Source organism: Lissotriton vulgaris, chromosome 4_1 (genome assembly GCF_964263255.1).
Source record: "Lissotriton vulgaris chromosome 4_1, aLisVul1.2, whole genome shotgun sequence".
NCBI lineage: Eukaryota > Metazoa > Chordata > Amphibia > Caudata > Salamandridae > Lissotriton > Lissotriton vulgaris.
In genome coordinates, this window is record NC_141691.1 from 1,694,114,655 (window position 1) to 1,694,131,654 (window position 17,000).

At 44.6% G+C, this 17,000-nt stretch overlaps 1 protein-coding gene across 4 annotated transcripts in view; it reads left to right on the forward strand.

The window, feature by feature from the left end:
• Nucleotides 1-1,297: 1,297 nt before the first annotated feature.
• The window catches only part of OSGIN2 (oxidative stress induced growth inhibitor family member 2), a 127,820-nt gene continuing 112,117 nt past the window's right edge, over nt 1,298-17,000 (forward strand). For 2 of the 4 annotated variants that reach the window (XM_086965971.1, XM_086965970.1), the window contains exons 1-2: nt 1,298-1,422; nt 5,820-5,912. The gene's annotated coding sequence lies outside the window, so the exon portion shown is untranslated. Of the gene's footprint in view, nt 1,423-5,819; nt 5,937-17,000 lie in introns of all 4 variants that reach the window. The other 2 variants (XM_086965969.1, XM_086965972.1) reach the window with 2 other exon arrangements.

The window sequence follows — 17,000 nt, forward strand, 5'->3', positions numbered from 1 at the left end:
TTCTTTTATTTGCAGTGCATTAATTGTAATCTTCCTAATGTAGCACAGTGAGCTATGAAGGACGATATGTGACTCCTACACCTTGTAACCAGCACTCTTATGTAACATATCCTGAACATTGATGTACAAACTTGCATGATTTATTGTCAATGTAACGAGTATGTGAGATGTAAAGCGCTCTTACATCCTGCATTTTGATAAGTAATCAATAGTGGTATTTGAATTATTTTGTGTAAAAACTGGGACATACTAAAACATCTGACATTCTTACAGTGCATGCATATCTTTCACATACAGGGACTAAAAGTCAAAAGTGTGCCTCTCTCTAAAGTATGTGCGAAGTGCTAACCAGCTGTGTGCCTTTGTTTCCCCTGCACTACATTAGCATTTAGGTGTGAGGATCCAGCCAAGGATAATTCAACAAAAGGATGCCGGATGGCCCCTTAAATTAAGCCTTTGTTATGGGCCCAGCGGGAGTCTGAAATTGGAAAGAGCCCCTTGCCCCCTGCGAGTTGTTGCTGGGATCAAAAGCAGGCGCTGTCCGGGTGTCCGACAACGACAACAGGAAGATTTCAGCATTTTACAGTGGAGCACAACTTCTTGGCGGGTTGGACAGCGTCCACGATGTGAAAATAGTGGGTGACCGCCGCCTACTTACGTGAACCCTGCAACTTTGTGCCCTGAACTACATTGTGTAGTTGTCTTCAGGTCTCCTTATCCACTTTCAGAAATGCCACCCACTTTGTCTTACCCGCCACTATTTTCGCTAAAAATCTTTGGATACGCCGCATACAGTGCTTTTTCTCACTACGCCCTTTAGAAGGTTCCTACGGGGAGAAAGCAGTAGGTGCCGTGCCCCAGAAGCAGCGCCCTTCTTCTCTCGCTACCAGGCAGCAGGGACTGTTCTGAGAGACTGTCCTTTGGCCGCGGCCCTCCTGCTGATGTCACAAAGGCTCGCGCGTCGTGTACTCGCGTCGGAGAGGCCTCTAAGGCTGGGAGCGAGGGATGCGGCGGCCGCAGACACTGCTGAGGCAGGCTCTCGTGCGCAGCTCACACACTTCCTTCTTCTGATACGACAAGCCTCGCGCCTCTCCTTCGAAGGCAGCCCAAGCACTTCCTTCCTCTTCCTCCGAGGTTGGCCCTCTAAGTGACTCCTCCCCCGCCTGAGGACGGGCACTGCCTCTTCCCCTCCCTGGGAGAGAGGAAGCCTGTGTCCCCTCCCTCTCCCTGACGTCTGCACCCCGCCCTCCGACAAGTCTGTGCAGTTTAAATCCCCCGGGTCGCCGCCTCCTGCGCTCGCAGATTTGCGCGGTGTGAAATATTGTGTAAGCCCCAGCCGGCTCCTCCCCAGGCATCAGACAGAGGCGCACTGATCCCGGTCCAGCGGCTGCGCTCCTCAGCATCATCGCCTTGCAGCCCTCGGTGAGTACATGGGTGTCCTGCAAGGGGGGGGGGGGGTCGTTTGTGCAGCAGCGACTGTCGCGCGGGGTAGGGTGCAGGGCAGGTGCGCGCTGTGCTGCATTGAACCTGACTGTGAGCATGAACCGGGATGCGCAGCAGTCAGGCCACGCGCTTCCATCTGCGCGGTGCAGAGGCAGGTGATGTTCGGTGTGGATATGTCTTAAGATAAGTAAGAATCATCGGATCCGCATGACGCTTTCTGTGCCTTCTTTTCTCCCCCAAGCACAAGGCGTGCTGGGGGCTGTGAACTGAAACGGGAGGGAAAACGGGTCTGATGAATTGGACCGGCATACCTCTGACCGCATCGCTGCGATCTCGGTCCCACGCTGCCTGCACGGAATTTCCATAATGTGGATGAAGGGTGCCCAGAAGATGCTGCAGCAAGAGAATTCCTTCTCACTGGCCGCATCAGTTGAGCATGCCACCCGTGCATCAAGGGCTGGTGATGGCCCTCAATGCATTGCTGGTACAGCGTCTATACTGTTCCCTGTGACACGCCATGACTTCGCATCTCTTCTGTGGTGTCAGCGGGGTCTTTGTCTAGCTCTCTTTAATTCTCTTGAAGTGTCCCACGGAAGCATCGGTTATCTATCACGGGGATCTGAAAAGTAGACAGGCATTTTCAATATACACCGTCACCCCGGGTGAGAATACAAAGGAGAAGCTAGCTCATCTTTGTGTGGGGATGCGTGTGGTGTGGCTGTAAGGGGCTGGGGCGATGTGAGAACTCGGTAGTAGCTGTGACTCCCATAAGAAAGCAAACGTTCCGTGTTATGCCTTTGTCGTTTAACCCCATGTACCTGCTCTTGTTAGAGTAGATGGTAAAAGCGCATCAGTAATTTAAAGCGCTTCCCTTCCGGGAATGCCAGTCAGTGCACATTAACTGTGTGTGTATGGATGTTCTAGTGATTTCCCGCAAATTCTTAAGAACCATTTACGTTGGTAATTCACTGCTATGATGTAACAACAGTTGATAACAAAACTTGTTACCATCTATAATTCTATATATTTATATTGTGCACTATCACCCAATGTTATCTTAGATGTTTGACCCCAAAACATTTTGTTAAGTGCCCCCACATCATCCATCCACAAAAGATGAAAACTTTGTACCCTGTTGAAACCTTGGAAGACCATCATATGTAACAGGAATGACACATATAGGCCATAAACTCAACTCTACCCCTGTTATAAGTTGTAAAAAGTTGAAGTGAGTGTTCAATTAGAGTGGAAATCTGCACCAGACACTATTTATTTTGAAAATGATTAGTCTGTGTAGAAATATGCTTTTGAAGTGAAGAAACAAACAAAAATGCATAATTCCACAATTTTTAAATAACCTTATTTTGTGAAGAAGCATAATATGCAAGAGTATGACCAATCAGACCTGCAAACGTATGAACATTTTTTACCATGTGAGGCAGGGTGGTGCCTTTAATGAGGCAGTGCTTTGAGCTTAGCACAGCCTGAGGCACTTTTTAATTCACTGCTTCCCCCCCTTTCAACACCCAAAATAAAGCACCTAAGCTTGTGGTCAATGTCCTGACCACAAGCTTAGGTGCTTCAACTGAGCACAACCTCCAAACAATCAACTGGAAACCAGCTCTCTGCCGAGTTTCCTGCTAATTGTGTGTACACAGAGTGATACTAGCTCTCCACCAAGTGACCTTGTGATGGGAGCTAATGTCATGTGACACACGTTGGCACCATGTGAGTTGGGAAGTCTGGACCACTAAATATAGGAATAGGTTGAGAAATATGTGAACTTGGGGATTGCCAAATGTACTACTTGATATTTTATTAAACCCCATTAATGCATTTGTGTATGAAAATCATACATTTACCATTGATAATATAGTCATTTTTAACAGCACCCTTAAATTCCAGCTAATGAATGTGAAGGTTTGCTGTTTAACTTGGTACAAGCCCAGGAGGACAAGTGAGTAGTGATTACTATAACCCTACTCTAGGGGAATAGTGGTGGTTCATTCAAGACTCAAATATGCTAGGGGGTGTGGCTTAGCTACTGAAGATGGCGGACGCTCCTGCTTGATCTCCTGCAGCCCTGCACTAATTTATCCATCCTTATACGTGTAGGAATCGCATCCCCCACTGCACTGCCTAATTCGGGCGTGGGGACCTGGCATACAGTGGCGGCACCTACTTGCAGCCTAATAGTGAGGAGTATCCCTGAGGGCTGACATTGAGGCTGCTCATGGCGGTGGGCTCTTAAGGGCCTTGTGGCGGAGATAAGCCTGACATGCTTCATATTTCCGACGACGACTATGGAAACTCGTATCCGTGGGTCCTGCTGTGGCTACGCCTGGTATAGCCAAGCGGAACATCACTCAGGCCTGGAAATACACCACTGTTCCTTCACTGGAGATGTGAAAGGGGCGTTTGGACCACTTCCTAGATTTGGAACGCCCTATTTATATAGTGCGGGGTTGCCCCCAGAAGTATTATAAAATTTAGGAGAAGAGGGTGACTTATCACTGGATCCACTTGGAGCCATGCCACAGGAGTCGCTTGAGACAGATCTGAACCTTCACTGCATGAAAAGAACTTCTGCTAGGTTAAGGTGGGAGGGGCGGGCGGATGTGGGGCACCACTCAAGGTGTTTTACCCATGATATGGTGTTATTAGTGGGTGCTTTGTTCGTATTTTTGGTTCGACCACCCAAGGCAACTGATGTAACTGTTGTCATTATTGGTAACAGAGCAATACCTGTAGACTTCCATGATCTGTATGTGTGTTGATTTCCATGTCACTATTGTTTGTGGTGGCAGTATATCGATCTCTGGTTTTGGTTGTTGTTTAGAAAACCTAATAAAAAGTCTTTGGAAAAAAAAAGACTCAGATATGCTAGTGACCTGCACTTGAGGATCCAGAGTTCATCTTCAGGAAGGACAGCACTTGTAGAGTAATGAAGGATGTATGACGGTACGACGCGTACCTTCACAACGTGTGCTTTTACAACGCGTCTTTAACAACGCAAGTCATTACAACGACTTGCGTTGGTGGGCGCTGATAGCGAATAGTAGAATTTACAATTCTAACACCAGTCCCCGTGGATACTAGGGAAGGTGTTGGAATAGCCCAGGTTCAAGAGAGCCCGATCGGGGGGACATCTTTTTTCTTATAACTGCTCCAAACTGTGGAACTCGTTACCACCTGCCATTCCGGCCCAGCCCAAACATCTGCCTTTCCGTAAACTGCTGAAAACTTGGTCATTTCCTTAAATCCTTCTTATTTTCTTCATTTAGCCCACTCTCCAGCGCTGGGACGCTTACGGGCAGCCATGCGCTTTATAAATCCTATTTCATTTCATTTCATTTCATTTCATTCATTATCCTCTAGCGCCCTCCAGCGCAAGTCGTGGTTACGACTTGCGTTGTAACGGACGCGTTGTAAAAGTACTGCGGAGTAAAATCCGCGTCGTAAAGGATGTTCCCCAGTAATGAATCAACTCCCTCTTTGTGAAAGAGTATAGTCAGTTCGCAATGTGGGGATGCTCAGCGCTCCTTGTAAGCTAATTCTTACTAGCTGAAACAGGCCTTACACACTGAAAAAAAAGACATGTTTTTACCTTTTTCTCAGTAATGTGGTGCCACTACTACCTGGTGCCCAATGGCTCTGGCCTTACCATATCTTATGGAAGCACTGTCCCTGCATACAGCTTAAAGTTTCCTGCAGGGGATTTTTAACATCCAGCCCCACATGTCAATAACATTCCATCCTGCAAAGTTTCTTGTTCTTGGAACACTTAAATTCCATAGCACACCGATGGGAAGTAAATACATTATTGTGCAGGTGCAGGGATCCCCCAGGCGAAACCCTTCGTTCTGGGAATTGTGTAAAATGGCAAAGAATTTGAATTTTCACTATGCTCTTAAAACACATTATTTTCACGCATCTGTGGTATTGTGGCGCAGATTGTGTTCTCTCCAAGCTGCAGATCGTGTACCACCAGTCTTCTTTCTATAACCTTGTGAGATAATGTTATGGGTTGAATATGTGTGGGCAGCTAGGTAATGGATAGCTGGAGCAGGGAGAAGAGGTGGATGGAGTTTCTTTATTGGAGCTAAACTTAAACTCGCCTTGGAATCATAGTCTCATTTGAACTGTCGTTCTTTCAAGAGGAGTTTCAACGCTGGCGACTGGTGAATTCAATGAAAGTTGCTTTGTAAAAAAGAGAAGGTTACTGAAGTTTCACCTGCAGATAGGAAGACTTCCACAGGCAGGGCTCTAGCCACATGAAACATCTGTCTACAAGCGATTTGAAGTTTGAATGCAGAGGAGATTATGATTGTTGGATCTTAGACGCCTGAGGGGTGCATTTCTTGTTTGTTTTGCAGGTAGGCAGATGCTGAGCCATTTGAAGGGAAGACAGACGGTCTTGAAGGCGATCCTGTCTCCTTGACTGAAAGTCGGTGGAAAAATCTGCAGGGGTGAGTGGTGCATTGAGTCAAAAGGTGAGGTGTACAGTGGGTTTTTGAAGTCTATTGAATTGGTAGGATGGGAGGCCAAGGTAGAGTGAGTTGCAATAATGCATTAATGAGTTTGTAAGGGGTATTAACCACTTCAGCCTGGCGAATTTTGTGTATGAATGGGAGAGTTTTTTCATATGTTTGAGTCAGTGGAAGGAACCCAAGTACCAGTCTGAAAGCTAAGGCTGAGATCCATGGCCCGAAGAGTGTCTTGGTTCCTAGTGCTGGTTTTTGTGGGCAACACTTTTCTGAAGACAGTAGGGGTGGGCACTAGTGCTAGTCCTCTTTTCTCCGCAGTTTGGATGTTGTAAAACCAGGAGTTCGGTCTTTCAGCTTTGCGATTATGGGTGTTTTACAACATCCCTATTTAAATTGTCTTTAGACCTCTGGAGACATTATTGAATTGATTCTACGCTCCAGTTGCTCTCAGGTAGAGTTTCCTGACATCTGCATAAGAGGGTGTTTGGAGATCGAAGGCTTCAGGTGAGTTCCATGAGAGACTTTAAAGAAAGAGAAGGATAACAGAGGGGACCCTTGGGGACCTCTGTAAGTTATAGGATAGGGAAGCGGTTTCTTCCACTCCCTCAACTTGGGAGAGGCCCTTGAGAATGAGAAAGGATTCGAATCATAGTATGGAGTGGTCAGAGACTTGAGCTGCGGTCTTCAAACAAATAAGCCTGATGAGTGGGCCTTCATCTATACAGTTGAAGGATGCCACCGCACATATTAATGAGGGGGGTTTCAATCCCCTTTTGGGGCTAAAAGTATACTGTTTGGAGTTAAGAATGGTGTTGGATTCAATGTAGATCTAGAACAGGATATTGTGAGGGAAACTGTTGTTGTTTGAGGAGAGTTTTTCTTCAAGTGCTGTTTTGAATGTTTCAGAGTTACATTTGTCTTGGAGTGGATTGAAAGAAGGAGAGTGAAATTAATTTGTATGCTGCAAGGTGGACAGGGGGAGTCATAAGACAGAATGATGATGACATCAAAAGAAAAGGAAGATGCTAAGGTTGGAAATGTGTAGGCCATGTAGTGTATAGTATAGTGTTATAGTGTCTAATCACTGACTCTAGTCATGCAGAGGGGTGGTGGTTGTAATATCCTGGCTGGACCTGTGGCATGTGTCATTAAATTCCTTTAAGGATGGGCTAGAATTGTCTACAAGCCAGAAGTTGAAAACTCAAGCGAGCTGGAAATTGTTAGGCATTGGAAAAACATTAGATGAGTCAAAAATTCTTCGAAGTAGCTGTGTGCTATTCAATAGGGACCATAGCATTATAAGAAGTTTGATGGAGGTGCCAGAAGTCGGTGGTAGGCAATGATGAGGAAATCAAAGATGTTGCTTCTAGAGATGGTGACTAGTTCACTCAGATATAATAGCCTCACCACTGTGTGTATCGTGTTGGGGCAAGGTGTTCAAAGGTAGGCTGGGATGAGTCACATTTCACAATGAAAAGGAAGCGAATGGCCTGGTCTGTAGATAGTGGGTGTACTTAGTGGTAGCTTTGGCATTGATAAGGCAACTTTGACAATGTAAGCATATTTTTGTACGTTGACCCAAGAAGGGCAGAGTCACGCATTAACATTGCCTCATGAATTGGGGTTGAGTATGTCAACTGTTTGAAGGGTGTTTTCCAAGGTCATGTTGATGGCTAAGTAGCTTGACTGCAGTTAGTTAGTGAATAGAAAGGAATATCTAACTAGATAGATAGTGCAGTCTGTGGTTGTAGGGTTCAGGGATCTGGGTACAGGTCCAGGATTTTGCAGGCTCGCCAGGAAGATGTGTTTAGCAAATTTTGACCTGTGCAACAACACCCAGGCTGTATGTCCTAAGAAATCTGCTTAATGGATTTGAATGGAGGGCGAGCCGCAAGAAACTACGGCCTGTATGAGCTTGCAAGGAAGGGCTGCCCGAGAGTTTGAAGGCAACTTGGCCACGATTGCCCAGGACTCCAAAACCTCTTGCTTTCCTTGCTCAGGGTTGGGATTGGGGAGGCTCTCTCAGAGGAAAATAGGTACAAAACTGCTGATTTATGTTACGGACATCAATTCACCAAAATGCGAATGACAGCGGAAGTGACATCACACACCCTTTGACCTTAATGGCATCATAAGAAGTGACATCATGTGACCTTTGAACATGAATTTCGCCCCAAAAAAGTTAAGTCACATGACATTAACCCTGATGACATCACAATAATTGCCATTGCTAAAGTTCCACAATAAACGCATGACTAACATAACAATACAGAAAGCTTGGCAGTCTGGCACACTGCAAGCTGGTAAAACTTGGATTAAGTTGTGCATACAGATGAAACAGGTGTGTTTAGGAAATCACAGATTAAAAAGTAATACACAGACAAATGTCTACTTTAGATACTGCCTTGATTAGGGTGCTTTCCGGATCTTTTAAAGTTCTGGGGTGTAACATTTGCTCTGAATTGCAGTGAGCAAGTGAGCTAAACTTCTTGTAGTCGGGTTGGAGGAGAGGTGAAGTTCTCCCTTCCTGAGAACATTTTGAAACCAATGGGATCAAGTAGTGCATTTTAAAGCGCAATTCTCATGTAAATGTGCTAAAACGGCGTAGACTCTAAAAGGGCCCTTATTAAATATTCAAGTCCTTTAATGAAACCTGATGCTTCCCAGGATTTGAACCTAATAATTTCAAAATGTACTATGGGTGCTTCCATATGTAAAAAAAGTACCTCCGTTGTACCAGGGTCAGCATTTTGTCACTGATGCCTCAAATGCCCTGGGTACCCCTTTATTCCAAAACGATATACAATGTTTGCGTTAATGGTATCCATATACCACGGGTGACGTTATGTCAAAAATGACCTCTGTATATCAGAGCATGCATTTTGTCATGGTTGCTCCCCCTCCCATATGCCACTGTTGTTCTCCCTTATGCTACGTATTACTTCTAATGTGCTACCAACAGCATTTTGGCACAGTTGCATGCCAGCATTTTTCCACTTGCGTGCCACTTGTGAAGAATTATTTCTAATAAGCCTTTCCCAGAAATGTACTATGGGTGTCCATTGTGCCACAAAATTCCTCCAGTATGGCAGAGAAATCGTGCAGGGTTTGACAAATGATAGGAATTATCTTGTGTTCAAGTCGACAATTATCGGGTTTTTTATTTATATAGCACTTTCTTATTCTTGTGAAGCCGTAGTAAGCACTTTTGATTTCTGTTAATATCCTGTCTTACATTATAAAAAATACCCGTGTGGATCCCTAACTGTGCTTCTCCATTTTTAATTAGTTACAATTAGTTATTTTCAATTTAAAATGTACATTATAAAATAAAAATGTACGTCAGTCTTTGCGGACCTGTGTGTGAAAGCCATTAATACTGTTTTGCACAGTATTGTTGATCGACTGGCAAAGAGTCAATAGAATGCTGTATTGTATTGCATCACATACTTGAAGCCAGACAGTTATAGAAGGTATACACGTGACCTTCTCACTAACTTGGTGAGCTGGAAAAGGCCCTTGTGTTATGACGTCAAAAGGGGATGGTCAAGGAAAGATGTAGCTCGAGAAGTGAAGGGTGACAATCATCTGGGTGTCCTTGTGCCTTCTGATACATGACCTGTGTTGTAGGTGACTGAAGGGGTATCTCTTCAAAGAAATACAGGAATCGTAGAAGGTAAAAAGTGTAATGGTTCATACACGTCATTGAAAAACATCTTTGCTACATGCTTTCGTTGGCATCTCGCCATCGGCAGTTTATATTTCGTGCAAGCAATTTTGTAATTTCATTCTCTTTCAGTGGTGTGTGGCAGTCTTCGAACAACCACTGCGGAAAAGGTCAGGTGAGGTAGTTTCTTGAAAATCAGAACGCTTAAAGTACTGAAGGGATTCACTCGTAGAATTATTTTGTTATATTTCAAAATATAGCTGAGGTCAATGCATTTTCATCTCGGAACCATTTAAAAAAGTTGTTGCGCTGTTGACTGGCAATATGTTGTTAATGTGCAAAAGTAACCCCCTCTTTTAGTTGGACGTGCTTTCTTTTGTGCCAAGATTGGGCCAAATCAAAGTAAGTCTTTAACTTGACTAAAGTTGGTATTTTCTTGATTCACTGGCTCTTAGACATCCATCTGATAGGCCGAAGAGACCAACAGGGGCGGCTCTAGGCTCATGGTGGCCCTGGGCAGGGAGCGTAGCTAGAGGGCCCCCGGAGGAACGCAGGCGCGGAGGCCAGTGAAGAAGGGGAGTCAGGGTGTTTGGAAGTGGAACAGAGCTGGAGGCCGCCAAATCCCTGCCAGGGGCTGTCACGCAAATATGTATCCATCCTGAGAGGATTATTATATCAAGGATATATATTGGCGTGGCGGCCCCTGGGGTTTGGCGGCCATGTGCAGGTGCACAGCTTGCACATGCCTAAGGCCGCCCCTGAGACCAAACTTCTTTTATGTGCTCTGGCTAAAGTACAACAGTGTGGTAGTGACTCACCCTCTGGTAGTGAGGGTTGATTGTTTATTTAGCCACTTGCGTGGGTGGAGGCTGGGGTATCAGGCACATAATTCAATAAGATCAAGAAATGGGGTCTAGGAAAGGCAACCTGTTTAGGAAAAAGCCATTGAGGAGGTCGTTGAGCTCCTCCGAGAGTCCCCTGAAGACTCTTGACAAGCCCCTCCTTTGTTTGCACTTTAGTGAACAGTTGTTCACTTAAGGATGCACCTGTACTCCCAATGTTCTCGCTGCCAAGTGTGCAGTCCTGATTTCTGTGAAAGCATTAGATTTGAGCTTGTGGTGGTTGAATGGGCATGTTTGCTCTGACATTACGCCTGGAATTAAAATGACACTCTCCTCTCCTTGGCAGTATTAGAAGGAGGGACTTCTTGTCCTGTAGGGGCACTTTCCAATTCCAAAGAGACTAACAAAACAAAATAGAAATGTATTTAGATTTTAGTGTTAAATGACCCAATATGATACTTCTGAAGGAAGGATACCTTTTTCTCTGGCATTTAAGGAATATATTGATACATTTTACAGAAGATGCTATAAACCTACTAGAAAACATAATAGAAAATAGTTAAACAAAAAATCATAGGATCATTATTATCTTTCAAACAAAATTTAGCAAAAAAAGATTTTACAGATGAACCTAGGGCAAAATCAATAGACCAGGGACATGGTTTGAAATCCTTTAGGTATTGAGAGAGAACATATGATATGAAACACCTAAAAATAACCTATTTTGTCAGAAACATATTGTAACCTAGCTATTTAAGTATTTGTCTAGCCTCTCCATCGTGTCTATTCTGCTGTCTATTGTGGTGGCGCCTTGAACAGTTCTGGAAACATGCACCTTACAAATGCTCAACCATTAATAAATAAACAACTAAAATGTCGATAAGTCATAGGTTGATAAGGGCGGTGTTACTTTGTGCTTTAAGTAAGGAATGGATATAGAGTTGTGTAGTGCAGTGTTCAAAGTTAGGAAGCAAAGAGATTCAAACAAAGAATGTATAAAAATATGTCAAAGGTAACAAAGATGATAATGGTGTAGTAAAGCTGCACATTATAAAATTATGGTAGGATGTGCTGTCTAAGAACAAGTGAGATTTAAATATAGTCCTAGAGAAGCATTAACAGATGGGAGAAAACTTTAGAAAATCAGAAATGTGATGCCTTGAAAAGGAAGAAGTGGACACATTGTCCTGTTTTTTTAAGAAATGATAATGACAAAAGTGGGAAATAGCAGAGATATGAGCATGAGATGGGAACAGCGTACACTTAGCATAAGGGAAGAAAACAACTCCATATTCACACTTTCGTTTTCTCATTCAGTTGTAATCCCATTTTTTTCGACTAGCACTTTGTCTGCATTCTCCTTTAAAAACTAGTGAGTAGGCTTTAGATTTTAAAAAAAGTGTGTTCTGCATGCTATACATACATGTATGACTGGTGGTAGGATAAAATATGAAAATGCAGGCCACTTAATTTATGACAGTTATCTAAAATATTCTCTTATACTACTCTAGAGATCATCCTCATAAAATCTGTTCTGGGAAGCAATCCCTGACATGGTCGTTATAGTCTACAAAATGATTCAGTCGGGAAGTACCTAAATCCTTTAAACTTACAGACTTTGTACAATGATTTAACAATAAGCATTACTTTTAGAACAAACACACACCACAATTGTATTGAAAAAAAGCATATATTTTTCTTTTTTTATATTTCTTTCTAAGAAAGGACTACCATACAATAAAAGGATGAGTGATTAATAAGTGACTGTTGTGACATAAAGTGAAACATTGAAGAAACAAAACTACATTAATAACAGAATGAAAAATAATATATTTAAATCTCTGTCCTAGTATATATTTTCAGTGATAGCCCGAAACTTCAATTTTTTTATGGTTACACTGTTTGTGGACATGAGAGAACAACACTTCAACGTTTAGACTCAAATTTCTGTATTATAGGGACATCACATAGGGTCTTCTTCAGGACAAAAGGAATAGTGACAGCCGAGTCATAATGAAGTGGACTCCTCCAATCCTGGATCGAGGGCAAACTAAAAGAACTTGTCAAAGCATTGTCAATTGACTGGAATGGCTTCCTCCCATGAGTGGGGCGTGGGTTGATTACTTTCCAAAGGGGTAACAAATCAGAAGTGTCAATGGGTATTCAATGGCGTAATCTCCAAATTGTAGTGGGGGTCCCATCAAAATATGTGCTGGGCAAAACGAGTGAAGTGGTTCCCCTTGGCATGTCGCTACGTGACTAGGCGAAGACATTGCACCAATGATGAATAATGAAAGGTTTTTAAACAGTTTTTTAAATCTAACATTCTAACATATACGAAAAGTGATGGATGGAATGCTTGAATTAATCTCAGCCACTGGTAATTACTTGGGACCTTATTCCAGTCTAATGTTATTTTGCACATCATGCCACCGCAGTTTGGACCTGGCCATATGCAAATCCGTCTTGACCATGCTAAATGGGAATAGTCCAGCCTGAACTGCCAGGCCAGGTTCTCCGTGAACCAAAGTATAACCCACCTGGGACCGGTTTTGCCCCAGTTGGGGCTCATCAGCCAGATATAGCCTGATCCGGTGGCACAGTGTGCACAGGACCCATGTCTGGGCATACCTGTCCCTCATAGGGCAACACCCTAAAGTATACAAAAAGTGATGGATGGAATGTTTGAATCAATCTCAGCCACTGGTAATTACTTTGGGCCAGATCTCAGTTCATTGTTAATTTACACACCATGCCACCTCAGTTTGGACCCAGCCATATGCAAATCATTATTGACCCTGTACCAATGGGGATATTCCAGCCCGAGCTGCCAGGCCAGGTCCTCCCTGCACCAGAATACAAGCAACCTTGGGCCAGTTTCACCCTTTTCTAAAATGAGCATCTATTTCGCATTCTGGGACTTTTGAGCCCATTCTGTACCTTATATAGGAAAACGTGGGCTAATATGTTGAGAACAATAGCTCGTAGCTAAAAAGCAGAATTATAGACCGCGTAAACTTTTCCGGAAAGCTAAACCGTGTTAGACAAAGTAAAGCAGCTCAGCCACAAGCCTTGCCATATGTATCCCACATTAAATTTACAGGGGTGCTAAGTTGCTTAGTTTTTTTTCCTCGCATACTACACATAATTGTCCTGAGAGCTGTGGGTATTGTGTGTACTAGGCACAATTAATAGGCTTCCAGGTGAAAATCAGGAATTTTGTGTTGGTTCTCATTTCAAGATGCCAAATTTCACCTAATTTTACTGTATAACCTCAGGGCTAAAGTTCCATACGTATCTGACTTTGTGACATGGAAACGTGGTTCTTTATCCACCTATTTGTGATCTACCGTAAAATTTGGCTTGTGTGAAAAAAAAAAATACACAAGGTCTAATATCATTACCAGTTATTGTACTGCTCCTCTTTTATTAAATGTACGGTTTTGGAACACCCTATTGATTGTGCGCCCACAGTAACAACCTTGCATCGTGATGCACTACTCTTTGTAAGTGTGTGTTGTTTGGCGCTGACTGGTGCTATGATGCTCTTTCTAACTATAAACTTACTACAAAGTGGTTTCTCTTTAAGCAAGCACCTCCATGCGCCTAGTCACCTGAGAGGTGCTGCTATGTTCTGCTTGCTGTCAGACATGTTTTCCTCTCATACTTATATGCTTTTTGTCATCCGGTGGCTATGTGCCATTCGTCAGGAGGCATGTGATAATGTCCTGCTTGTTGTCAAAATACTGTTTTCAGGAAAGACATTGTCATTAAATGATTTGATGACATACAGCATCTTTGGTGGTGAAAACAGAAATGCCTTGTTGGCAAACAGGACAGTAGCACTATTTGAAAAACAAACATTATGGAAGCAACCATCTGAAGACATACCGCACGGACATCTGTTTAAAAGCAAATAACACTGCAATGACTGTCTAATACCTACCTGGTGATATACAGCCTAGGGGCACTTGGCTGTAATTTGAAGGCCCAGATATACCAACCTGATAAACAGTGAAACAGAACCTTTCTTCTGAAAAACAGTGAAAAACAGTGGTTCATGTCCATGTGCACACAAACGACTGCTTGTCTGGGCCAATAAAGAGGTGTGACATATTCTGAGTGAGGTCACCAGTGGGGTCCTGCCTGCTGGAAAACATCAATGAAAGGCGCCGCCCGGAATCACAGTGCTTCAGTCCATCCAGCGTCTGTCTGTTTATTATTTATTGTTTCACCTCCACCACGTGCTCCAGATCTGTCTATGACACTCAAGGTCGGGCTCCAGCTTACCCAGGGCCTCGTGCTGTGACTCAAACACTGAGGCCGCCAGGGCTGTCATGAATGTTGATTTCTGACAGAGTGAGGCAAGGCCTTTTAATTTGTCAAAGACAGCAGGCCTGGGCCTCGTATGCTTCCTCTTCTATGGACTCCGCTCAGTGGCTCTCAATCTGTTTTTTCCCCTAAAACGTGTTCCTGTTGCAATTTTAGATCTAGTCGCATTTTGGTTTCCACAACCTTTCAGAAAGGAAGATCTACCCTCTAGTCATGTAGACTGTTGGCAAATGTACCTGAACAATATATGTAATTGAGACGAGCTCTGATATTAATGGAGATTAACTGAATCCTAATATTTCAAATCCATTCATAAGAGATCCCTCCACATAAACAATGTTATTAGTCAAAATCAGTTCAAGCCAGTGGTGTAACGAAACTTGAGGGGGCCCCCCTGCAAACTACATGGAGGGGGCCCCCCTCCCATCCTCAGTGCCAGTCTAGACCGCTCAGGTCAGCGACCCGCCATTCTGCAGGGGATGCGGGGCGATTGTTACGCCACTGTCACCAATACAGCCGTTATAAGTAACACAGGATGGTGGAGTTAAAAGTTGGGCTTAGTCTGCCAGCAGGCTATCATAGGTGGTGGTCCATTTCTTACAGGGTCTCTGCCATCAGTACGCCGGGGAAGTTTGCCAAAGTTTAGGTGGGTTTCCTGATGCAGACTCCTGTCATGATATACAACATCGGGCCCACTCATCGTTGAGTTTTGACAAAAGTGCATCCACTGCTCCTTCTGGTTTCCGTTTTAAAACATTAGACAAAGCGACAATGCAGTATTTCAAAAGCAGATGTAACTACAAAGAGCACATTTTCATAATACATTTTTATTAGTAGACAATAGCAATCTTAAGAGGCATTGCATAGCTTCATACATACTGTGACCCCAATTCCATCACAGTCTCTCTCTCTCTCTCTCTCTCTCTCTCTCTCTCTCTCTCTCAATGAGTCAGTCTCTCTTGCTCAGTCAGTCAGTCCGTCTCTTTGTCTCTCTGTCATTCAGTCTCTCTCAGTCAGTCAGTCTGTCAGTTTCTCTCTCTCTCTCTCTGTCAGTCAGTCATTCGGTCTCTCTCTGTCAGTCTCTCTATCTCTCTGTCAGTTTCTCAGCCAGTCTGTCTCTCCGTCAGTATTCAGACTCCGTGTCAGTCAGTCTCCACTCTCTCTCCACTCTCTCCCCTCTCTCCACTCTCTCTCTCTCCACTCTCTCTCTCTCCACTCTCTCTCGCTCTCCACTCACTCTCTCCACTCACTCTCTCTCCACTCTCTCTCTCTCCACTCTCTCTCTCTCCACTCTCTCTCTCCACTCGCTCTCTCTCCACTCTCTCTCTACTCACTTGACTCTCTCTCTCCACTGTCTCTCTCTACACTCACTCCACTCTCTCTACACTCACTCCACTCTCTCTACACTCACTCCACTCTCTCTACACTCACTCCTCTCTCACCACCCTCGCTCTCCACTCTCGCTCTCCACTCTCGCTCTCCACTCTCCCCTCTCTCTCCCCTATCTCTCCACCCTCTCTCTCCCTCTCTCCACTCTCTCTCTCGCTCCACTCCCTCTCTCGCTCCACTCTCTCTTTCGCTCCACTCTCTCTTTCACTCCACTCTCTCTCTCACTCCACTCTCTCTCACAAAGTAGTGTGCGTTGCCATGGGCATCCGCAGAAGTGTTTCCAGGGGGGGGGGGCACATTTTTTACTTCATCACCATCCCCCTTGCACCCTTCTCCCCTCTGCCTTGCACCCTTCTCCCCTCTGCCTTGCACCCTTCTCCCCTCTGCCTTGCACCCTTCTCCTCTCTACCTTGCACCCTTCTCCTCTCTGCCTTGCACCCTTCTCCTCTCTGCCTTGCACCCTTCTCCTCTCTGCCTTGCACCCTTCTCCCCTCTGCCTTGCACCCTTCTCCCCTCTGCCTTGCACCCTTCTCCTCTCTGCCTTGCACCCATCTCCTCTCCGCCTTGCGCCCTTCTCCTCCCCGCCTTGTACCCTTCTCCTCTCCGCCTTGCATCCTTCTCCTCTCTACCTTGCACCATTCTCCTCTCTACCTTGCACCCTTCTCCCCTCTGCCTTGCACCATTTTCGCCCCCCATGGCCCCCCCTGCGGATGCCCACATGGTGCTTCTAACAAGAGTGCTTACCTGAGGGCACCATTTTGCTGCCTCATCCCTTCTCATATGAGCTTTGCCCTGGAGAATGCTCTCTCTGGGGGCCCCACTCCCACCCTTGTCATGGTC